Genomic DNA, 23,951 nt, shown 5'->3' on the forward strand with positions numbered 1-23,951 from the left:
CCTGAATTCTGGGGTAGTGCTTTGCATTCTGGGATTCTAACAGGAAACACCCACAAGCAACTGGGGCTAAGGCACTATGGGATAGGTATCCACAATGCACTGCTCATGCTGTCAAACTTATATAGGGCAATGGAGATGCGGAAACTTGACACAGAGAAACGGATCAAATTTCAAGAAGGTTTGTGGGCATTTAAATTTGAATTCATAAGAACAAGGTTAAAAATCAAATTCATTAACAATCGAATTTCTCTCTTAGTGTAGACTCAGTCTGAATGATTTGGGAGAAAGGCAAAGGCTGCTACCTACTGTAACAAAAGGGTGCATTGTGTAGTGAATGTTTTAGTGGTAAGATGAGTGTCTAAGAATCTGTCTGCACTAGAGCAATCTACCAACAGAAGTTCCTGTCGGCAGATATTTTCGGACAACACAACTGTCAACAGATCACGGCCAAATTGCCAAGCGAATTGCTTGTGATCCGCTCTGTCAACAGAGCGCGGCCAGAGTACCCGGCTGCTCCCTCAACAAAACAGGAATCACAGCAGACAGGGCTGCCCAATTCCAAAAGCCTTGTCTTTTGACAAGGGCCTCCCCCAGAACATCCAGACTGGCTTTCTGTTGACAGAATCTGTCAACAGAGATGACATTTTGCCTCATGGGGGAGTGGCAGAACGCTGTTGACAGAAGTGCTGTGTTCTGCCAATTTACTGTTGGCAGAACACCTTGGAAATGTGGATGTGACAAAACATCAGTTTTGTTGACAAAACTCTGGACATAGCCTAAGTGAAAGACCTGAAAATAGATAGTATTATATGCCTATTGCATTTCCTTGTATTTTGTATTGTAGCTGTGTTGTCTGTGCAAGCTTGTCATATTTTTCCACCATTCATTTCCTAGGCTATGTTTACACTAGCCCAAAACTTTGAAATGGCCATGCAAATGGCCATTTCGAAGTTTACTAATGAAGCGCTGAAATACATATTCAGCACCTCATTAGAATGCCAGCAGCCATGGCATTTCGAAATTGATTAAGGCGTATTGTTTCAATAAACTAAGAGCTAGGATACCATAATAGCATGAAATTATCCACCCAATTCTAAGTCCCCTGAAGTCTAAGTCACTGTCCTTAATTATAAACACACAAATAGCCCCATTGACTTCTGAAAGATTTAACTACATCGTTTCTAAAGAGCCTTCTTGCATAAACTACTACATTCTGTTATTTAGTCATTGCAGTAATTTAGACCAATCCAGATTATATGCTGACAGGTTATGCTGACAGATTATATGCTGACAGCAGAACACAGATGACTTCTTTAGACTGGGTCTACACTACCGCAATCTGTCGGAAGAAGATTTCCTGGAAGATCTCTTCCAAAAAACCTTTTTTGAAAGATCGCGTCCACATACCAAAAGCGGATTGCAGGATCAATCCGCTCTTTAGAAAGAAGGCAGCCACACAGCCCTGGCCACTCTTTCGAAAAAAGGGCCCAGGAAACACCACAGACAGAGTTGCATGGCTAGCAAGCCCTTCCAGGAGCATCGGGCCCACGCTCCCTTAAAAGACCCCTTCCATACGCCCCCTCCCTGCACACACTGCTGAGACCTGCCAAGCTGATCTTACAATTGGTCCTGGAGTGTCTCCACCAACTCGCCTCAGGCCTCCCACTGCCAGGCCAGGTCAGTATCATCCAGTGCCAGCAACTTGCTGAGCATCTGATTTTGCTCGCAGAGGGTGTCCATTCAGCAACAGTCCCTCTGGCTGCGGGCCCACCTGGGCGCTGTGGTGGTGGGGGTGGTCAAGCTCTCTCAGCAGCTGACAGTGGGCTCCCCAGCTCCAGGAGGTGGACTGGGCTCTCCCAGCCCTCAGACAGTGCAGCTGTAAGGATGGAAGGGCAGAGACAGAGACAATACATCAGCCCCACCGCTCAGCCTTGTGTGCCATGTCCCCCACTCTCTGGCTGAAGGACAGGGATGTCCCAGAAGCAGTGGCTTGTGTTCCCTTCAAGGTGGGCCCTGCCACACATGGCCTCCGCCATGCCTTGGGGATGGAGCTGACCATGGGGGGGGCTCCCCCCCTCTGGGGAACAGGTTAGCGGACAATGCGGGGGTATGTGGCCTCGGTGAGGCTTCGCATGGATGGTGGGTGAGCCAGGAGCAGCCTGGCCTTTCCCAGCACCCCCCTCACACACATGTGCAGCCTGCAGCGCTGTTCATGGGGGCTGGTGCTGAGTGTCACCTGCAGGCATGCTGGAGGGGTGCAGTCTTCAGTGGTATGTCAGGGTCGACTATTGCCCAGGTGGCTGGCGCACCTCAGGCCATGGCAGGGGTGGCTGTGCCCCCTGCCTCCCCCAAGGCGTGTGACGTGCTGGGCACTTACCAGAGTGTTCCAGGGGGATGTCTGGGGGCGCCTGGCTGGAGGACACCAGGCTGGACGAGCCTGAGGGGATGGTGAAGACGAGAGTCCCATCCAACGACTTGCTGTCATTGATGGGCCCTTGGTCTCTGGCCACGGTTGGCTAATGTCGGCTGAGGGTCCCAATGGCCCTGGCTTCTTGAATGCCACCAAAGGGGGCTCCTTGGCCATAGCATCAAGGACAGTGGGTTGGGGGGAACTGTCCATAACACCAAGGAGCCTGTGTTGCTCCCTGTAAAAGGAGCAGGTGGCCAGCCCTGCCCCTAAGTGCCTGGCAGTGTCCCAGGCCCAGACATATCCCTGGTGGAGTTCTTTCACCTTGGAGCGTACTTGCGCCAAATTGCAGGCAGGGTGGCCTCACCTCTTCTTCGCTGTCATGGCACGGAGGACCTCCTCCTGCCAGAGCCCCAGCAGGTCTTGGGGCTCCAGCTTCAGTGCAGGAGGGCACCTCTCTTTGGTGGCCGGGGCATGCGCCTGAGACCCCTCAGGGATCTGTGCAGGGGCCACGGGGAAGCTGGCTGGTGGCCGTGGTTGGAGTCTCTGCTGCAGGGGGTGCCGTGAGGTCATGCTGCTGGAGGCTTGTCTCCTTGCTGCCAGCATGCTCTCAGCTTCCTGCCAAAAGGTCTCTGGGGCTCCCTGCACCTGTAGGGTGGCCGGATGCAGGGAGCATAGAGCTGTGCAAGCGCTAGCCGAGGCCTCTCTGCACCCCAGATGGCTGGCACCATGGAAGACCCCTCTTTTGAAAAGGGGGCCTGCAGAATATCTACACACAATTTCTTTCAAAAGACTCTTTTGAAAGAAGGCGCTCTTCTTGGTCCGGGAGCGGACAATTACTTCCAGAAGAGCTGCGTTCTTTCAATTTTGGACCGCAAGAGTGCATTTTGTGTGTGGACGCTCCGCATGTTCTTTCAAAAAAGGGTCAGATTTTCTGAAGGAACTTGCTAGTGTAGAGAGAGGAGGGAATGACTGTTATGTAATTTATGACTACAGTCAAGTACTTCTGATAATTAGTTTCCTTAGTTATTTACTTCCATTTTCTCTTTTTTCATACTTGTGCATGTATCTGCTTTGGAAATATAGACACCAATACTGCAAAGATTCTGCATACATGCTTAACTTTAAGCATACAGGTAGTCCCACTGATTAGGGCTATTTGCATTCTCACAGTTAAGCAGCTAAGTAAATCTTTGCAGATTCACAGAAATAGAAATGATTTGCTACTATGAAGGGTGTCTTTGTTTGTAAAAGAAAATGGGCATTTTGGGTGGAATTGTTCTGAACACAAGCTTTTAAATTAGAGCTCCTACTATAGTTATTATTCCTATAATCAAAACCTGTGAAGTTCTGCTCTGTGGCCATGTTTACCTAAAAAGCAAACTATTCCATATGTAATAAAAATAATAAATATTAATTTTGAGGAAATAATATTCTCTTTGTTTAATGAAAAGAAAAAAATTAAGCATCCAATTCAGACATAATTAACATTATAGAATGCCTGAAAAACTAGTGTGTATGGAAGATTGAAGCGTTTTTCCTTAATCAAAGACCAGATTCTCCTACTCTTATTCAGGCTGAGTAGTGACATTAATCTTCAACAAGGATTATTGAAGGGATGAGGTATTCCATTTGTGTAAGCATAACCGAATCTAGCTCTCAGGTTGTTTCATTGTAGCTTTTTTTAAATATGGTCTAAAGACAATAATGAAAATATTTTGGAACAATAATTATTAATATCTTGGAATATAAAACACTGTATTCTGAGAGTTGCCTCCAGTTTGTGTATTGTGTATAACACCTGATATTTATTTCTCTATTTTTACAATTGCAAATCAAAGCTGGCTGGTTCGTGATATTTATAGTGCCAATCACATTATCTCTTGTGCTATAATACAGCTGTGTCTACACTACAAATTAACTTCAAAGTTAACTTTGAAGTAAGGGGCTACTTTGAAGTAGCCTGCAGAGCATCTACACATGCTTTTCCTTACTTCAAAGTTAACATCGAAGTAAGGGAGCTAACTTCGAAGTCACTACTCCATTCCTGGGAATGGAGTAGTAGCTTACTTCAACCTGTAACTTTGAAGTTAATGTGTGTAGATGCTCTGCACTCCTTACTTCAAAGTAAGGAGTCCTCCAAGGAGGACACCCCCCGCCCCGAGGATGGATACAGTCTGGCTAGCCCAGGGAGGGCTCTATGGTCCTTGCCAGCTGCCTTAAAGGAAGCAGCTCCCTGGCAACCCCAGGCAGGAAGCTGAGAGTGTGCCACAAGCAGGGGCAGCACGAGCTCTGCCCTGGACTGCCCCAGCCCGAAGCACCTGCCAGCCTCCACAGCCCCTACCCACCATGGCGGCACAGCAGGATTCCCCTCCCCCTCCGGGGCTCCAGAGGAGGGGTCCCAGGAATCACAGGCACAGGCAAAGGCAGCGTCAGGAGGGGATCCCCCTGGACAGAGGCAGAGCTGAAGGACCTCCTCACTTTGTGGGAGGAGGAGGAAGTCCTGTGGCAACTCAGAACCCGCCAGCGCAATGCTGAGGCATTTGACTGGCTGGCCAGCAGTCTCGCTGCTTGAGGACACCCCGACTGGCCCGGTAGCAGCATCCAAATCAAAGTAAAGGAGCTGCACCAGGCATATATCAAGGTCCGTGATGCTGCCAGCTGGTCGGGGGCACGGTCCGTCCAGTGCCTCCACTACCAGGAGCTGCAGAGGCTCCTGGGGCCGAGCGAGGTGGCCAGCCCAGAGCACGTGCCCCCACCATGGACAGCGATGAGGAGACTGGCCCCTTGGCACCACCAGCCCCCGCACAGAGACCAGCCCACTGAGACCGAGGGCGATGACGGGGGCTCCAGCAATGGGACCCTCGTCATCGCCCTCCTCTCCAGAACACCGAGCCAGGCATCATCCAGCTGGGCCTTGCTCCGGCCCCAGGAGGTCACAGCTAGTACGTTCGGGGTGAGTGGGACATTACAAGGGATGGGGATGAGGCCCCTCCCAGAATAGCCCCACAGTCCAACCACCTGAGGATGGGGGAGGCGGGAAGCACGGGCTGATCCTTGCGAAGCGGAAACCCCTGGGCATCTGGGATCCCACAGGCCATTGGGTGGCAGGGAGGCGGGGCAGGGGGCAAAGGATCAGGAGATCCAGCCCTCCCCACCTGAGTCAGGAACCAGCACTCACTGTCTGTCCCCCTGTTCCCTCCTGTCTCCACAGGTCCTTCGCCAGCCGGCCTTCCCTGCAGTCCTGAGTGGGCAAGGGCCTCAAGGCGGGGTCCCAGGTGAGTGAGCCGCCTGCGCTGCTGGTGCTGCATGGCAAGCAGCGCAGCCAGCAGGCTGAGCAGGATTGTGAGGGCATCATCCTTGGCGAGGGAGGGAGCTGGCCTGGTCTCCGGCTGTTCCCCTGTGTACGTGCTACTGCTGTCTTCAGCCTGTCATCCTTGGGCACATGTGGGCTGTGAGTGCTGGGAGGGGCCCTTTAAGGGGTCGGCTGGCTGGGAGCCTGGAAGGGCTTCTTGGCCATGTGACCCCATGCCTGCATCATTTCCTGTCCCCTTACTTCCAAGTAGGGAGCATTTGTGTGTGGATGTTTAACATCAAAGTAGGGGAAAGCCTACTGAGAAGTAAGGGAGGGTGAGTTTTGTGTGTGGAGGCTCTACTTCGAAGTTGTACTTTGAAGTAAGCAACTTCAAAGTTATTTTGTAGTGTAGACACAGCCTACCTGTCACTCAACTGTTTTTTCTAGGTACTTAGTTGTACAGAATCAGAAACAGGCTATAGGCCTTTAATTTCTGAAATGACAAGGCCCTCCTTTCCCCACAAACACACATGATGCTGACTGTCCAGCTCATTTTGAAGACATAGGTCATTTCAAATGTGTGTGAATTTCAAAGAAATGTTAAGTGTATAAATATGCATGAACTAATTCACTTGATAGAACAGGACAAAGAGGGATTTATCACATTACATTTATATGGCATATGCTCCAATAATTACATTTGCTCTAAACTCATGAAAACATGTTAATGGCATTGTCTTCATCTCTTTGTACTATATTCTGTTGTCTGTTATCAGATTACTTTAGCTGCGTCTACATGTGCACGCTACTTCAAAGTAGCGGCACCAACTTCGAAATAGCGCCCGTCGCGTCTACACGCGTCGGGCGCTATTTCGAAGTTAACTTCAATGTTAGGCGGCGAGACGTCGAAGTCGCTAACCTCATGAGGAGATAGGAATAGCGCCCTACTTCGACGTTCAACGTCAAAGTAGGGACCGTGTAGACGATCCGCGTCCCATAACATCGAAATTGCTGGGTCCTCCATGGCGGCCATCAGCTGGGGGGTTGAGAGATGCTCTCTCTCCAGCCCCTGCGGGGCTCTATGGTCACCGTGGGCAGCAGCCCTTAGCCCAGGGCTTCTGGCTGCTTCTGCGGCAGCTGGGGATCTATGCTGCAGGCACAGGGTCTGCAACCAGTTGTCAGCTCTGTGTATCTTGTGTTGTTTAGTGCAACTGTGTCTGGGAGGGGCCCTTTAAGGGAGCGGCTTGCTGTTGAGTCCGCCCTGTGACCCTGTCTGCAGCTGTGCCTGGCATCCCTATTTCGATGTGTGGTACTTTGACGTGTAGACGTTCCCTCGCTGCGCCTATTTCGATGTTGGGCTGAGCAACGTCGAAGTTGAACATCGACGTTGCTGGCCCTGGAGGACGTGTAGACGTTATTCATCGAAATAGACTATTTCGATGTTGGCTGCACGTGTAGACGTAGCCCTCATGTATTACTGTTATTAGAAAATCCTAGATCATAGGCATTTTAGTATTAGGATGAGAATTTACTTAATGTGTAAAACTTCATGAAAACTACTGGCAGATTGTCTGCATTGCTGTAACTAAATGGAGTATGTATGATTCCGTAATTTATTTGCCCATCTAATGGCATTGGAGACCTCGAACTGTGTTCAGCAGTTGCAATGGGAACACGTGTCAATCTGTTTTCCAGGGAAGATAGGTATAAAAATAAACCATGGGAGTGATTCTGTATCTCTGAATGATGGGTTCTGACAGAGCCATTGTATTGGGATAATCTTGAAAGACTTATGGAGAACTATGAGAGATTACATCTCTGCTATCATTTGGACTACAAACTTGGACTCACTTGTAATTTATTTTACCTTCTTTAACTTTTCAGTAACTCTAATTTCTTTTTCATAGGTTATAAATCTTTGTTTAGTTTACTAATCTAAACATTGTCTTTGGTGATGAGATCAAGAGTATATATTGACCTGGGTTAAGTGACTGGCCCTTTAGGGTCAGGAATACCTTAATGAGTGGTGAATTTTGGTTTTAATAACATTTTATCACAAGGTCCATTTTGGGTGGTAAAGTAGTGGCTGGAGAGCTTCAAGATACTGTCCAGGGCTCCATGGTAAGACTAATATAGTAGTAGAAGAATGCATATTTGTTGCTGGCTTGGTGAAATAGTACTACAGGATATACCACCAGTTTTGGAGCATCTGCTCTGCTGATAGTCTGACCTGAGATTGACTCACATCTGTGAGCCACTCTGGCCAGTCTGACACCCCCATGCACCGAAACTTCCTCTCCAAACCTATTGTGTATGTGGGGTGAGAGAAAGGGAGCCTGATGAGCTAAAAGTCTTTTTTCTTGACCCCTCGGGAAGGTAGTAAACTATTCCCAAAACCAAACATGACCACCTTCCTGACTCCTCAAAATCCACATTGTCATCCAACTTTTGTTAAAATTCCCAAGAGCAACTTGACTAAATTCATTTAGGCTATGTCTACACTACAGCATAAATTCAAATCTAAGGCACTTAGCTCAATTTTAAATTGTGACCATTCACACATCAAACACGATTTTTTCAAATTTAGGGGGGCGCTATGGCCGATATTCTTACTCCAACACCCCAAGTGGAATTAACAGGAAGTTTGAATGTAAGTGTGCAGATCAGTGGTAGCATGGAAACAACTTCCATTTAAACAGGTTTTATTGACCTTCAGAGGAGTCCCACACACATCCCACAATGTCCCCCCAGTTGTCCATTATGGTCAGTTCCATCTCTGATGCTCTCCGGGTGTGCAGGAAGTAAGGGATCAGAAAGCCTGCAAATTTAAGATTTTGGGAGCTGGCTGTTGCCAGGGGAGGGGAAAGTCTTCCCCCATGGCAAAGATTTTGGGGGGCTGGTTGTCACTGGTGGGGAAGTCTCCTTCTGAAAAAATGCCATTTGCTTGCCATGGGAGGAGAATGAGGGCAATGCAATGTGGGAAGATGACATCACACACTCACAACTAATTGCAGGGCATTTTTTTCCCATACTGTGCACAAGCAAAAAAAAATCAGAATGCTATGGGGCTGAGGGAGCTGTGGGATAGGTTCCCACAATGCAGTGCTGCAGTAGTCGATGTCTGCGATTTAGTGTGGCAGCACCAACTCGACTTTGTCAGGACTTTGTTGGGAGATGAGGATACTCAAATTTGAATTTTTAAAACCCAGTGTTACAAAATCAATTTTAATAAAATCAAATTTATCTCGTAGTGTCGACGTAGCATTAGTCTGCTCACTATAAAATAATTCTTCCTTAAATTCATATTCCCTCTTTAGCTATGGTTTTCCCAACCTCCTCAGGTATATCAAGCTGACTTTTGTAACATCTCTTAGCTGTTTTAAATACTTCAGACTTGTAATTTAATTTTAAATCATCTTGGCTATTTCTACTCAGGCCACTTCCTTCAGAAGTAGCATGCTAATACCAGGAGCCAAAGATGCTAATGAGGCGTGGAGGCAAATTCCCTGCACCTCATTAGCATAACATCATGTGATTTGGAGTCTGGAAGACCGTTCTTCCAGACTCCAAAATGCCGTGTAGAAGCGCAGCCGCCTGGGGGACTTCCGGAAGGAAGTACTTCCGGAGGCCCCTTCTTCACGAAAATTTTGCTCAGTGTTTACTTTGCTGCAGCTTGTGCTCCCCCTGGGCAGAACAGAGGCACTGGTATTGTACTTGCTTACCTAGGAAATCAGCACTGTATCTGTTTACACTCGCTTCACATTTGGAAGGTTTCCTTCACAGCCAGACTTCCTAGGGTCTAATTTTCTTTTTAAAATTAAAGCTTTCATTTTGCAGAGGGAGATGAACTCACTCACCACACTTTCCAACCTATATGGAGTGAGTGGATTTTCCAGATCCTGTTCTTTCATGCTGCCTGCTTATGCCTGAATAATCAGTCCCTCTTCTATGCACCTCCTCCTGCACATCCCGCCTTAGAACCAGATAAATACCTGACTACTTAACTTCCACTCAGGTGATGATAAAAATTATAACCTCAACCATCCAGATGATAAACTCCTAAAGGTGTGGTACTTGGATTATGAGCCTCTTAGCAGTTCTCTTGCTAAAGTTATACATGTATCTTTGCTGCTATATAAAAATAGTATCCTTCCCATTGAAACATTTTTTTTCTGCATTTCACTCAAAAGCCCCTGACCATATGTGTGCTTATGCTCAGTTGCTGTTATATGACCCATCAGTGACCTGACTCAGTAAAGGCTTGTTCAGCTATCAGGGCAACAGAGAAACAGACAGGCAAAACAAAATACTTCAAAAGAGAATCTGGAAGACATTAAAAAAAACCCACTCTATTATGCCACAGAGCCATATGCTCTCCTTAATAGTAAACAGAGGCAGAAAAGGAAAATGCTCAAACAGTCACTGCATAAATTAGCTTTGCTAATTAATACACATCATGCCAACCAGCTGTAACAGAAGCATTTGTTGTAACTGGCAGCCAGTCTGAACAGAATTACTCTGAAAAGCTTTTTTTTTTTAAAAAGAAAACAAAAAACAAATAAAACCATGGCAAACGTAATGAGAAAGCACAGTATTGCTGAACATATGGCTGCATCTGCATTTCTTATGCTTCTTATTTATATGACAAGTGCTCTTCAAAACACAGTGTGGGTGTTGTACAAATTCAGCATCAGCCTGAATGACCTTTGTCCTGAAGAGGCATAGAATCGTAGGCCTGGAAGGGACCTCAAATGTTATCTAGCTCAGGTCCGCCCACTCAAGGCAGTACGATTATTTTACATGCTAAACGGATGAGAAATGAGTGAAAGAAAGTGGTGTAGCGTACAGAGAGAGGCAAGTGAAGTGCCAGGTGGTTATTACGGATCAGTCAAGCTCAAAAATTTCCCAAAATCAAGATCCTTTCATGTGTCTCAAGTTGGATGCCCAAAATTGAGGCACTCGAAAGGACTAGCTGTGTCTGAAAGTGAAAGGTAATATGTTTAATAGATGAAAGCAAAATGGTTTGAAAATGTCACTGGAGTCCAAGAGGTACTTGGGCACCGAGAAGAACTATGTATGTAGAGCTGTGCAAATTATTTTTTGTTTTGGTTTGCTGACAGGTCTCCCAGAAAAAAAAGAAACTTTGCTTTGGCTCAAAGCAAATTGGAAAATTCAGAATAATTTCAGTGAACTGAAAAGGTCCGTCTTAGGTCAAGCAAAATGCTTTGCTCTATTGGAAACATTTGGTTTTAAAGGGCTAGCTTTGAAAGACAGCCAAGAGGAGGGGACTCCCTTATAAGTGTTAGCCCAGGGGTTAGTACAAATCATTAATAATAATTGGAGCAAGCATTTTTACCTAGGAGTCTCGTATCACAAGAAGGTATCCCAAAACCCTTAATTACAGGGCAATTTGTAGTGTGATTCTTCGCTCTCTCCTCTTGAAACTATTCCGCTTTGTGTAAATAATTAAGTAGGTGTTGGTCCAGAAAGTGAACAAATGAGTCTATAGCCTGGTGGTTAAGGCATTCACTTTGTGAATCATGAAGAGCACAACTGTGGATTTTGGTATGTGGGGGCAACTTTAACCATGAGTCCATGAACTACTTAGGCATCTAAAACATTCAGTGTTTTGCAGTTAACTTAGTAATTAGGTGACAGGAGCACATCACCTTAGATTAATGTTTTTTTCTTTTAATAGATATTCGACCTATTCCGCTCACATACTAATATGTTCTGACGTCTTGTGGCAAATGATTTAAGATACACTGGTTAGGTTTGAATTTCAATGTGTGTTCTTATTTGTTATGAACTAGAGTGACCATATTTCCCAGTGACAATGGCATGACCCAGTTGTTCCTATGAGGATCTCCTCATGCTGTTGCCACACTGGAGTAGTGTCCCCTTCAGGCTGTTGTCCATCAATGGAACCTGCATGGGGGAGGCTCTCTCCCCCACCTCCCCAAGGCTGTTACCTGGCCACTGGAACCCTGTGGATCACTGGTCTGGAACCCTGCAGGGAGGGTCCCACCTGCTGGAACTTTTCTTCCTCTCCCCCAGCCTACCTCCTTCCTGGGGTAGGCTGACTTCTCTGCTCACCTCCTCTGCACTCCACTCCACTATTTTGACAAAAGTGGGCATTTGTCCTGTTTGTTCATGCCAACTGATCACGTTTGCAAGAGCAAATGAGACAAATGCCTTCTTTTTCGGGCGAGGAGAGAAAGAAGTTGGGGTACCTGGGATAGGCTTAAAAAAGGGACTGTCCCAGCCATAAGGGGATCTATGATTACTTCATTACTAACACTGCAGAGGAAGAGATCCAGCATGACTCCTGCATTTTATTTCAGCTCGTGGAAGGAAGTCAGGTGTCATGGGTTACAGAGATACATCTGGAACAAGACGACCTGTGGCACCTTATAAACTAACAGACGTTTTTAGAGCATAAGCTTTCGTGGGCAAAGACCTGCTTCATCAGATGCATCTGAGTTCTGTATAAGAATACCAAAATGGCTACATTGGGTCAAAGTCCATCTAGACAAGAATTCTGTCATCTGACGGCCAGTACCAAGCGCTTCAGAGGGAAGGTAGAGAACAGGTAAGGGATACACCTCATGTGGCCCATTATTAGTGTCTGGTAAACAGAAGCTAGAGACACCATCTCTGCCCATCCTGGCTATAGAAATTGCTGGACATATGCTCCATGAACTTATCTCGATCTTTTTTGAACTCTGTTATAAGTTGGCCTTCACAACTTCCCCTGGCAAAGCGTTCCACAGGTTGATTGTAAATAAATACTTCCTTGTGTTTGTTTTAAATTGTGTGATTTTCATGAGGTGACTCCTTGTTTTGTGTTAAGTGAAGGATCCTAACATTTCCTTATTCGATTTTTCCACACTGTTCATAGTTTTACAGACTGCTATCATATTCTCCCTTAGACATCTCTTTTCCAATCTGAGTAAATCCCAGTCTTTACAATCTCTCCACATACAGAAGCTTTTCTATATCTCCAATCATTTTTTGAACCTTCTGTCCTTTTTCCACTAAGATATCTGAGATGGGGTGACCAGGACTGCATGCAGTATTCAAGATGTGCGTGCACAATGGATTTATATAGTAGTATTATATTTTGATTCGTTATCTATTCCTTTCCTAATGGTTCCTAACACTGTCAGGTTTTTTTGACTGCTACTGCACACTAATTATTTTCAAAGATCTCTCCATAATGACCTCAAGAGCTCTTTCTTGAGTGGTAACAAGTAATGTAGACTCCACTATTTCATATGTATAGCTGGGATTATTCTTCCAAAATGCCACATTTTGCATTTGTCAACATGTAATTTTGTCTGTCATTTTGTTGCCCAGTCATCCAGTTTGGTGAGATTTTCGTTTTGTAATATTTTGTAGTCTGCCTTGGAGTTAACTATCCTGGGTGATTTTGTATCTTTTGTAAACTTTGCCACCTTGCTGTCTTGCTCTTTTTCCCAGATCATTTATGAATAATCGCTTTCCAGTGTGAAAATTCACTGCTCAGTCTCACCCTTTATATTCCATTTTTTTAACCAATTACTGACCAGGACCATCTCTTTTAGCCTAAGGCTATGATTTCTGCTTAAAAACCTTTGGTGACAGACATTCTCAAAGGCTTTCTGAAAGGCCAAGTATACCATACCCACTGGATCACACTTGTACACTTTCGGGCACACCTTCAAAGAATTCTAATAGATGGGTGAGACATGCTATCCCTTTTCAGAAAACCATGTTAACTCTTCCCCGGCAAACCATGTTCATTGATGTGTTTGAATAATTCTGTTCTTTCCTATAGTTTCTATCAGTTTGACTGCTTCTGAAGTTAGGTTTATTGGCCGGTAACTTCCAGAATTGCCTCTGTGACCCCTTTTAAAAAAAGTGATGCTACATTAGCTACCATCCAGTCATCTAGTACAGAGGCTGAGTTATGTGATGGTTTACATACATTTCTGAAATTTCACATCTGAATTCCTTCAGAACTCTTGAGAAAAATGCCATCTCATCCTGGTGACTAACTACCTTTTAATGTGTCAATTTGTTCCAATCCCTTCTCTTACTGTTATCTTAATCTGATAACGTTCCTCAGATCTGTCACCTAAAAAGAGTGACATTCTCTGCAGTGAGGACTGAATTGAATTCATTTAACTTCTCTGCAATGGTCCTGTCTTTCTTTGATGCTCCTTCAGCATCTTCATCGCCTAGTGGCTCCACTAACTTGTTTGGCAATTTCCTTCTTCTGATGTTCTTAAAAAAAAAAATTCCTGTTGAGAGTCTTTCTCCCATTGCACTTCAAAGTCTTCCATAGCCTAACTTTTACATTTTACTCACCCGAGTTTTTGCTTCTTTCCATTTTTCTCCCTAGGATTTTTCTCCCTAGATTTCTAGATTTTAGGTATTTCTTTTTGCCTCTAATTGCCACTTTTACTCTTCTGTTTAGCCATGGTGGAAGTTTTTGGTCCTCTGTTTATATTTAAGGTATACATTTAGTTTGATATTCTAGTATGGTGATTTTAAAATTATCTGCATGCAGTTCACAGGCATTTCATTCTTGTGACTAAAATAACAAGAAGTCCTGTGGCACCTCATAGACTAACAGATATTTTGGAGCATAAGATTTCGTGGGCAAAGATCCACTTCATCTGATGAACTTCTTATTGTTTTTGAAAATACAGACTAACACGGCTACTGCTCTCATTCTTGTGACTGTTTCTTTTATTTTCCATTTAATAGCTTCATTTTTCTGTAGTTCCCCTTTTTTAAGTTTAATGCTGCCGTGGCAGGTTTCTTTGGAGTTTTTCCCTCTGCAAAGACGTTAAATGTAAGCCCAGTATGGTTGCTATTACTGAGCAGTTCAACCAGACCAGATCCTTTGCTATGAAGAATTTCCTATCCTCTTGTAGGTTCAAGGGTGATCTGCTCCATGAAACAGCTATTTATGGTATCTACAAATTTTCTCTCTGCCTCTGTCAGGTGATGAATACCTAGTCAATAAGAGTCCCTATCCTGTCCTCTTATTTTTCAGGTATGGGATTTCCATCTATAGTGATTCTATAGTAGAGAGTTGTGGTCTCTGCTTTGTAACCGTTTTTAAAATTTCACATGGAAAAAGAGGAGCTAAATACATTGTATAGCAACAAATAGTAAAAGGAAATAAAATATTGCATTAAATTGCTTATTTTGAGAATTTTATTTTTAGTACGAAATTACATTCTTCTGTATGATTTACTTTTTTTGTTAAAATAATGAGGTTTGTTTTGTAAATTCAGAGCATATATCAGCAATCTGCCCTTCGCTCTTGGCTCAAAAGTGGCATATGTGCTTGTTTTTCTGAGAGAGTTAAGTTTATGCTTGCTAGTTAATAACTGCCTTGATGTGCTCTGTGACTTCCTTCTGAAGATCTCAAAGCACTTTATGAACCTTACAACATGTTTTGTAAGGTAGTATTATCCCTATTTCCTGTTGTTTTGTTAGAAACTGATGGGCTGATTTCAGCAATCCTGTGCATCCAACAACTGCAGTTGAAGGCAATGAAAACTGAAGTTGATGGATACCCCTGAAACCAGACCTTAAGTGATCACAAAGAAAGCTGTGACAGACATAGGAAAAGAATGTTTCCTGACTCCCACTATATTTTGTTAGTATGAAGTAAAATAACCTGTTATTTATATTTGCTTTTTTCCACTGTCCCTTATATAACTATCAACATGAGTACCTCCTTAACTGGAACCAATAAATACCTAATTTTTTTGTATTGTTATCCTGAAAAGTAACTGTAGGCTCCTGACTTCAGTACTCACTTAGTCCCTTACAATCCAAGTATTCATGGATAGCTTATTTCCCACAAATACAAGTCCACATATAGGTCTAAGTTTTGAAGTGGAAAGTAAAATCTACTGCCAGCACACGTTACTCAGATACTAAGTTTACAAAGTATACAAATAATTAAGTACATTTAACTTATCCTTGATTTTGCCTTTGTAATAAATGAGTTCTTTTTAGATAATTGCTCTCTGAGATACCAGGTGGTTAAGCCCCATTTGGTTTATTCAAGGCAGGTTGTCTTGACCAAAGAATATAAAAGCACAGCACACAGGAGCAGTTAGTTTCCAAGCTCTGGGGCTACCAGGCTATTCTCTTGCACTTCACCAAATTTACAGATTTTTACAGCCCATCTTTGTTTATTTTACAGGAAACTAGCAGCTATGTAAGTTATTATTATTCACTGAGTTGTGTCAGTGTTGATCCAGGGTATGAAAGAGACAAGGAGGCTGATGATGTATCTTTTATTGGATTATTTATTTTATTGTTGGTGAAAGAGACAGGATTTCCAGCTTCAGAAGCTGCTTGAAAGAGTTCTCTTCCCCCAAAAGAAGTTAGTTCATTAAAAACATTACCTCCCTCACCTTCTCTCTCTAGATTTGTATTGTCCAATTAGCATCAAATGTCCACTTCCCTGTAAATTGATTAAATAGTTACAGTCAGGACACTTCAGATTTCCAGAGTACAAAATGTCACAGCAGTTTTGGCAACAGAGGTAGTAACACTTCTTAATTGCTTATTTTCCTTAGAACACTAAGGCTTTGATTACAATTTTACAACAATTTGTTACTGAGAGCTGACAAAAAGCATATATATTGAAGCAGTTGCAACAATAAATTCTATAAGCAATATTTTTGGTATTTCTTAGCATTACTGTGCAAAGTTTCCTAGAAGGCTTGATTAGTAATTCTGAGCATCATATCAGGCTTTTGAGCTCTGTTTTAACACCCTCCTCTGCTTGTCACTATAATAGTTTATTATATTGACACCTTCACCTCATTAATCTTTGGTGTGATTTAAAATGTTTATTGAACAGCTCCAGTTAATAGCTTAAGGCAGATGTGTGGGTTTTTTTTTTTAATGCTTTTGCTCTTGCTCTGTTTTTTTGTAAGTGGCAAAACATTTAATACAGTTTAATAATAGTAACACAATAAGAATTATTGATACTTCAGGATTATGATTTTGACTTTCAATTATTCCTTGGAGTGAGCCATATTCTCACATATTTGAACAACATGAGTCCTATGGCACCTTAAATGATAAATTTATTTGGGCTTAAGCTTTCATGGGTAAAAACTGCTTTGTCAGAACAACATTAGAATGCAATTAATTTTACATACTTAAAATGTGGGGTTATTATTCCCAAATTCCTGATCGCATTAAATAGAATTGGCTTATACATCTGAAAATAGGTTCAATTTATAGGCACACACAGGAGAAGACCTCTTGGCCACTTCTTTGTCTTTAGTTAGATACAAGATGCTCCTTAAGATTGTTTTCACTAGAATCCTTCAATATCCTAGCTATACATTACAATATGAAGAGACCATAAACAATTCACATTATTTTCTTACTCATGTCTATATCTTCTCATAATTAACCTTAATTTTTCTTGAACTAGCTCATTAATTCAATTTATGATATCAATTTCTTTAAGAAAGATACAACTATCACAGCTTTTGATGTTTCCTATAACTGACAAAGAGGGCCCAGAATAGATCTTTTAAAACTATTTAAGTTTTGTAACCCCCATGTTTTAAAAATACCAGAGGATTAATCTACCAGTAAAACCTGTCATTTGATGATGAAACAGCTAATATTTCCATGAATGTAGAAGTAAAGAAGCTGGATACATTAGTATCCTTTCACATTACAAATTTTGCTATATCCTATGTGACAAAGTAACACAGGCATGGTTGGACAGGAAACAGGCTCTGTGCTTGTTGCCAGAGTACTCACTGTCAGCAGGTCCACTACCTTTAGGTTATTTTTTTTTCTGATATACAGACCTTGCATTTCTTCTCTTTATTGGTGAATAATGTTAATCCTTATTTAAAAAAACTTTTGATTTTCCTTTGGTACAGTTTTAATTAGCAAGGAAGCCTTGTTGGCAAAATAATACACATAATTTTGACTTACAATTTTCATTGCACCTCATACATAAGAAATTAGGATTGGGCATCTAGCTCAGCATCCTGTCTTCTGACAGTGGCCAATGCTGGGTGCTTCTGAGATCAAACATTGTACATTGTCACTGCCATAAATGCCAACTTCCACTGTAACTGGGGAGTGCTCAACCCTCCCAGGCAAAGTCATCTGAATGTCAAGTGACAGCTGTGTGTGGCAGGTGTGAGGTGTTGGGAAGGTTGGGGAGGAGTTGATCAGTGACGCTACTCACAGGCAGGGGGTGCTGTGAGGAGGAGGAGGAAGCGGAGGTAGCTTGGCTGCCAGTAGGTGCTGAGCACTCACTAATTTTTCTCCATTGGCATGTATGGTCCCTGCCACTGTGGTGTTAAAGGTGCCATGCAAAGAACAATACAGAATTATTTCTCAATCTCAAATTGGTGAATCGGCAGGAAATAATATGTTCTCGCAAGCCCCACTATTACAGATTTATGGATTTTGAGATCATTCCTTCTCTACCACTCGTGAAACAGATCCTCGGAAGTAATGCCAGCAGCCTGTTGGTGCCTATAGTTTCTTCTACTACTTGGAGGCTTGTCCATTGAAGAGACAGCCAGAAATCTTCAACTTCCTGAAGGGGAGCTCTAAAAAGGATAGAGAGAAACTGTTCTCAGTGGTGTCAGACAGCAGAACAAGGAGCAATGGTCTGAAGTTATAGAAGGAGAGGAGTAGGTTGGATATTACGAAAAACTACTTCACCAGGAGGGTGGTGAAGCACTGGAATGTGTTTCCTAGAGAGGTGGTAGATTTGCCATCCCTAGAGGTTTTTAAGTCCTGATTTGACAAGGTCCTGGCTGGGATGACTTAGTTGGGGTTGATCCTGTTTGAAGCAGGGGGCTGGACTAGATGACCTCCTGAGGTCCCTTCCAGCCCTGTGATTCTATGAAATCAGGCTGGAACATGTCCTGGTTCATGTGAAAGGAAGATACCACCTCCAGCAGGAAGATGGGGTGGGATCACAGCTGGACACTGTCCTTATTTAAAAAAAAAAGCATAAAGCAGTTCTGAGGTCAAGGTTTTGATCTATGATACTGATGTCACTGCCACTAGGAAAGCAACTTTCCAGCATAAGTAGCATAACAAGTAAGAGTCCAGTGGCTCAAATGGTGGGCCAGAGAGCCTGGAGAGGACCAGGTTCAGGTCCCACTATGGGATAGGTTAAAGGTTCCGTATCTGTGGGTAAAGTCTCTCAAGGCTTGTCAGGAACTGGAAAGTCATATCATGGAAAAACACCATCTGACGCAGAATCAGCTGGTGGAACATAGAGATGGTTGCAAGGTGCATTCTAGTGTAAGAATGCACTAGGCCTTGGTTCCTGAGTTACAGTAAGTAGTCTAAGATAGAATGTACCAAAGAATATGAGAGTGATGCTGCACTGACACCCAATGGGGAGAAAACCATGACCATTTGCTCAGGTGAGTCAGTCTTGTGGATGGCTTCCTGCTTCCAAGGAGTACTTGGTAGACATCCTCTGAGCAGATTCACTCCTCTAGACTCTACCGTGGAGCCTCCACACCAAGAGGGCTCTCTGCTTTCCAAAAGGATGCTCTGAACCTTAGCCAAGTACTTCTGCACCTATGCACTTGGCCCATGCAGCAGCCAAGCCATCGGATGTAATGCGATCAGGTTGGGGTGCAAAAGACTGTCATTATTTTGGAACAACAGTGTGATCTGAGTGGTAGCTGGGATGGAATTACCACCAGGAGGTCCAGCAGGGTGCTGAACCAGTGTTGGTGCATCCACTCCGGCACTACAAGGATGATCCTCATGTTACCTTTTTGATCTTTGTGAGGACCTATGCAGGAATAGCAGTGGAGGGAAGGCATACATCAGAGCACCTGACCATATAAGCGGAAAAGTGTCCAATGGGGATCCTCTATCCATGCCCCCAGTTGAACAAATGTGACATTTCATGTTCTGCTTGGATGTGAATGGGTCCACCTGGGGAGTTGCCTACCTGCAGAAAAGGGAACTGACCACCTGCTAAAGGAGGGAACATTTGTGGTGAGATGAGAATGCCCAGCCGCTCTGATCTGCCAAAGCCTTCTTAGTCCCTAGAAGGAGAGTAGTTATGAGATGGGTGCTGTGCTGTGGACAGATGTTCCAGAGACAGGGAGCTTCCTGGCAGATGACCTGGCTCTATCCTGCCTGTTGATATAAAACACCTTAACTGTATTGTCCATCAGGATCTGAACCACTGTCTTGAATCTGAGGTAGGAAGAGTTGGTAGGATGCGTGACTGAATTCCCTGACATTGATATGCAGGATGTGATTGTGACTGGACCCATGACCTTGAGTGTTAAAGAGTGCTCAGATGTGCTCCCCGTTCCTGATCCAGGGCATTGGGACTGGGGGTCACTGACAAGCCTTGGGCCAGGAACGGGACTCCTTCCAATACCGATGGGGTATCCTGACACCAGGTGAGGGACTAGACCACTCCTTCCAGAATAATGACCACCTGGTCCATCCTGTGTTGGCTGGGGACATAAGGCAATGCCAGCCATGCCTGAGGGCCTGTGAGGTGGAGACATGTGCCAGACTATATAAGTTCATGCCACCATGTGGCCCAACAGTCTCAAGCACTTATGGGCAGTGGTGGGCAGTGGTGAGCAGTTGGGCCTGCACACTTGAGATGAGGTCTGCCATGGCCCAGAACTGAACTGTCAGGAGGAAGGTGTGGCAGCTTGACAACATGGAAAAATGCTTCTGGAGAAACAAACTTGTTGGGCTAGAATGGACCTAAAAAAGTCATCAGTCTCCCTTGGAAGCCTTTTCCAGAACCTATCTATCTTACAGTTAGAAAGTTTAGCCTAATATTTTTTCTAATATTGCCTACATTTCCCCTGCTGCCCCCTCAGAGTGCTAGCGGAAGACAGAGTATGACCTTGCCACGCTCTTGTCCTTTCACACCACTCCTTTGCAAGATACGTCGCATCTTTTGGCCGAAGACAATCTCCAACCATGACCTGCAATGCCACTATCATCATGAGAAGATGCTGGAGATGGACAGGGCATGTGATGAGAAGGGATGCAGATGCCTGACGGGCGACAGAAACGTGGGAGGCCCAAGACAACATGGCGGCGCACTGTAGAGCAGACATGAAGAGAATGAACTACAACTGGGACGCACTGGAGAAAATGGCCAAAGAAAGACAGAAGTCTTAGTTGCGGCCCTACATGCCAGCAGGCGTAACAGGCTTTAACTAACTTCCCTTGCTGCCCATTATTACTACTTCTACCTCCTGTGCACACAGAACAATTTACCATTGTCATCTTTATAACAGTCCTTAACATATATCAAAACTAAATCAGCCCCCACATCATCTTTTTCATGACATAAACATACCCACTTTTATTCAACACTTCTTTATAGGTCAGATTTTCTAAACCTTTAATAATTTTTGTCACACTCCTATCCACTCTCCAATTTGTCTATGTCTTTCCTAAAATGTGGTACCCAGACTGGGCACTGTACTCCATCTTAGGCCTCATCAGTTCTGAGAAAAACAGGACAATTATCTCCTGTGTCTGACATACAACTCATCTGTTTATACACTCCACCATCATTTTAGGGTTTTTTTCCCCACAACAGCATCGCATTATTGGACTATCATTCAATTTATAATCCACTGTAGCCCCCAAGCCCTTTTGGGCAGTACCAGAATCTAGTCAATTATTCCACATTTTGCACTTGTACATTTGATTTTTCCTGAAGTTTAGAACTTTCCACTTGTCTTTATTGAATTTTATCATGTTGATTTCAGATCAATTCTCCAATTTGTCAAGGTCATTTTGAATTCAAAAACTGTGCTTCACTAGAGCTTGCAGCCTCTCCCAGCAACCTCTTTGGGTCATCTGCAAACTTAATAAGCATACCAAGATTCCTCCAATTTTTTTAAATCCATGTGTAGAGGTTGAGGTTGCAGGAGGGGCCTCAGGGCTGGGGCAGATGGCTGGGATTTCGGGAGGATAAAGGCTCTGGCTGTGAGTGTGGACTCTGGGTGAGGATGCGGGAGGGGGCTTACGGCTGGGGCAGAGCGCCTTTCCCTGGTCACAGCAGCTCCAGGGCTTGGGGCTGGAGGAGAGGCACTTCTCCTCAGCCATGGCAGCTACAGCATTTGGGGAGAAGTGCTTCATCCCAACTGCCCAACCATGCAGCTTAACAGGAACCTAGACACATACTCTCCATTCCATTAGCTGAATCATTAACTGACTAGTACTGGACACAGAACCAAACCCTGTGGGACCCCACTTGATTTGTCTTCCCAGTTTGACACTAATAGTGTACTAGGATAGTTAATAACACTTACAACCACAAAAACCATTCTTCGTTTCAGTAAAAAAAAAACAGAGGTTTTGTAAAATATTCTATTGTATCGGGAATGCTAGTTCTTGTAACTGGCCTGACCTTGCCGCTTAAATCATTTGGAAACAATCTGAAATGGAAAATCTGACCTGAAAATGTATTTTCTATGACAAGTATTCACTGGCCTGCGTGGCCCTCTCCATACAAACCATGACCAAACCTATGTTGCCTGAAAACTCCTACTTTGTCATGCTCTGTTTGCCAGCGAGACAAAGAGTTTCCAAAGATAGCTCTTAAAATTAATAAATTGTACATAAATGCTAATATTTCAAAAACTCCAAGGGATGGATCCTGAGCTGTGGGTATGACTGCTCAGAGGTATCCAATATACTTCCAATATGGGAACATGTATTGCAGACCAACTAGTCATGGCCCAAAACAGACGAGATCAAAACATTTTTGTCTGTGGCTGTCTAGATTACCAAGAACTGTTGTCAAAAGATACGGAAATGTGCAACACATGTTAGTATCTTTTGCCGACAGTTCTGTCAATGAAGGAAGGAAAACAAACATGGTAGCAACCAGTTTGGCTTAACAGGGAAATCTTTGGAGAGCTCAAACTCAAAAGGAATTTATATAAGAAGCAGAAACTTGGACAGATGACTAAGGAGGAGTATAAACATATGGCTGGAGAATGCTGGGGAATAATCAGGAAAGCAAAAGCACAATTGGAATTGCAGCTAGCAAGGAATGTGAAGAGTAACAAGAAAGTTTTCTACAGGCATGTTAACAATAGGAGGGTGATCAGAGGGGGTGTGGGGCCGTTACTGGATGAGAGAGGTAACCTAGTGACACATGATGCAGGAAAAGCTGAAGTACTCAATGTTTTTTTTGCCTGAGCCTTCAGAGACAAGATCAGTTCCCAACCTACGGGAATAGGCAATGCAGTAGGGGAAGGAAGTGGGCAGCCCTTGGTGGGGAAAGAACAGGTTAATAACTACTTAGAAAAACTAGTCGTACACAAATCCATGGGTCCAGATTTAATACACCCAAGGGTACTGAGGGAATTGGCAGATGTCATTGCAGAGCCTTTGGCCATTATCTTTGAAAACTCATGGAGATCAGGAGAGATCCCAGATGACTGCAAAAACACAAATATAGTGCCCACCTTTAAAAAAAGGAAAGAAGGAAAATCCAGAGAACTACAGACTGGTCAGCCTTACCTCAGTCCCTGGAAAAATCATGGAGGGGCTCCTCAAGGAATCCCTTTTAGAGCACTTGGAAGAGGGGAAAGTGATCAAGAGTAGTCAACATGAGTTCATCAAGGGCAAGTCATGCCTGACCAATATGATTAGCTGCTATGGTGAGGTAACTGGCTCGGTGGACATGCGGAAATCAATGGACATTTTATATCTTGACTTTAGCGAAACTTTTGATAGAGTCTCCCACAACATTCTTGCCCAAAAATTAAGGAAGTATGGATTAGATACATGGACTGTAAAATAGACAGGAAGCTGGCTTGCTGGAGAGGCCCAACAAGGAGTGGTCAACAGCTCAATGTCTGACTGGCAGTTGATTTCAAGTTGAGTGCCCCGAGGATCGGTTCTAGGGCCAGTACTGTTCAACATCTTTATTAATTACCTGGATGAGGGGATGGATTTCACTCTTAGCAAATCTGTAGATGACACTAAGCTAGGGGGTCAGGTAGATATATTGGAGGGTAGGGATAGGGTCCAGAGTGACCTAGACAAATTGGAGAACTGGGTCAAAAGAAATTTGATGAGATTCAACGAGGAGAAGTGCAGAGTTCTGCCCTTGGGACAGAAGAATCCCAGACACTTACAGATTGGGGACCAACTGGCTAAGTAGCAGTGCAGCAGAAAAGGACCTGGGGATTATAGTGGATGAGAGGCTGG

The 23,951-nt window shown here is 44.0% G+C and overlaps 1 long non-coding RNA gene across 3 annotated transcripts in view; it reads left to right on the top strand.

Annotated features, from left to right (window-relative positions):
• LOC142023168 (uncharacterized) overlaps positions 1-23,951 on the top strand; it is a 38,260-nt gene that overhangs the window by 2,227 nt on the left and 12,082 nt on the right. For all 3 annotated transcript variants that reach the window (XR_012648142.1, XR_012648143.1, XR_012648140.1), the window contains exons 2-3: positions 5,622-5,685; positions 12,047-12,294. This is a non-coding gene — a long non-coding RNA (uncharacterized LOC142023168). The remainder of the gene's footprint in view (positions 1-5,621; positions 5,686-12,046; positions 12,295-23,951) is intronic.

Source organism: Carettochelys insculpta, chromosome 1 (genome assembly GCF_033958435.1).
Source record: "Carettochelys insculpta isolate YL-2023 chromosome 1, ASM3395843v1, whole genome shotgun sequence".
In the NCBI taxonomy this organism is placed as follows: Eukaryota; Metazoa; Chordata; order Testudines; family Carettochelyidae; genus Carettochelys; species Carettochelys insculpta.